At 35.7% G+C, this 1,389-nt stretch overlaps 1 pseudogene; it reads right to left on the bottom strand.

Moving 5' to 3' along the window:
• Positions 1–409: 409 nt before the first annotated feature.
• On the bottom strand, positions 410–528 carry LOC112475252 (annotated as a pseudogene).
• Between the last annotated feature and the right edge of the window lie 861 nt (positions 529–1,389).

The raw sequence follows: 1,389 nt of genomic DNA, 5'->3' as shown, positions 1-1,389 counted from the left end.
GTGTTATGAAGGTGTTTTGGGCTCAGTTGCAGAGAATGAAAAAGAGAGCATTAACCTGCCCGTGTCTTACATACTTGTTCCCAAAATATAATCCAGTGAGTATAAGTAATGTATTACCTGATCTTTTCCTGTAGTATCCGATATGGTAGTCACCAGCCACACGTGGCCAATTAGCACTGGATATGTGACTAGTCCAATTTGAAATATGCTGTACATGTAAAACATACAACAGATTTCAAAGGTCTTGTACAAAAAAAAAACGTAAAATATCCTATAGATAATTTTTAACATTGATTACATAGTATAATCAAATTTTTATTTATTTATTTTTTAGGTGAGGCAACCTTTGGTTGACCTCACAGATTGCAAGGACCTTGTCAGCTTACAATCTCTTATTTTTTATTTTTTATGCCTACAGCACCTGGTCTTCCTAGGTGGTCTCCCACCCACGTACTAACCAGCCCCAACCCTGCTTAGCTTCTGAGTTCAGATGGGATTGGGCTTATTCAGGGTGGCATGGCCATAGACAAAATTTTTAAGATGTTGAGTTAATTAAAGCATAGTATTAAAATTAATTTTGCTTTATCTTTTTACTGTTTTAATATGGCTACTAGAAAATTTGAAATCACATGTCTCATAAGACATTTCTATTGGACATCACTATTCTATATGATACATGTTAATGATATAGTTATATTTAAAGTGACTTCTGACCCTCATTTGTATTAGTCATGAAATTTTTAATGAACTACAGTCCCACCAAATGATTACTTTAGAAAAAAATAGATTTCTTGTTCACTCTTGATAGAAAAGATGAAAATTTCTTGAACTATATCCCACCATGAACTTCTCATGTTCTTTCCCCAACACAGAAACGTCAGTTGGGAATCATTGCTTCAGAATAGCTCATGGGCCAAATCCACCAACCACATACAAGTCTGCATGTTGTCTAAGGTTCCCCTTGCATTGCAATGGCAGAGTTGAGAGAGTGTGACAGAGAGGGTCCTGAACGCCCAAATGATTTACTATCTAGACCTTTACAGGAAAAGTCTACTGACTCCTGTTCTAGAACAACAATTCCAAAGGGGCTTTTCTAAATTAATTCTCATAAATAGACATTGAGACTGGTTTACAGATTCAGAGAACTGCTTAGGAAGAAATTTGAATCATGAGTGCTAAAAACCACTAATACATTCTGAAATAAAACATTGTTTTCAGCTTCTAAAAATCTTCAAATTTCTTTTTCTGGCAGGGGAAGGGAAGCTGGGGAAACCATGCTTTATAAAACAAGATCCTGGAGGCAGTGTTAAGAGACTGAGGGTTATTTAAGGATGAAATGAGCAAGCATTTGCTCTGCAAAGGATTTCATAGAGCATCATGTTTTACTAA

This window comes from Pteropus alecto, unplaced genomic scaffold (assembly GCF_000325575.1).
Source record: "Pteropus alecto unplaced genomic scaffold, ASM32557v1 scaffold40, whole genome shotgun sequence".
Classification (NCBI taxonomy): domain Eukaryota; kingdom Metazoa; phylum Chordata; class Mammalia; order Chiroptera; family Pteropodidae; genus Pteropus; species Pteropus alecto.
The sequence above is the reverse complement of the archived record's forward strand: the minus strand, read 5'-3'. Positions and strand labels throughout refer to the sequence as shown.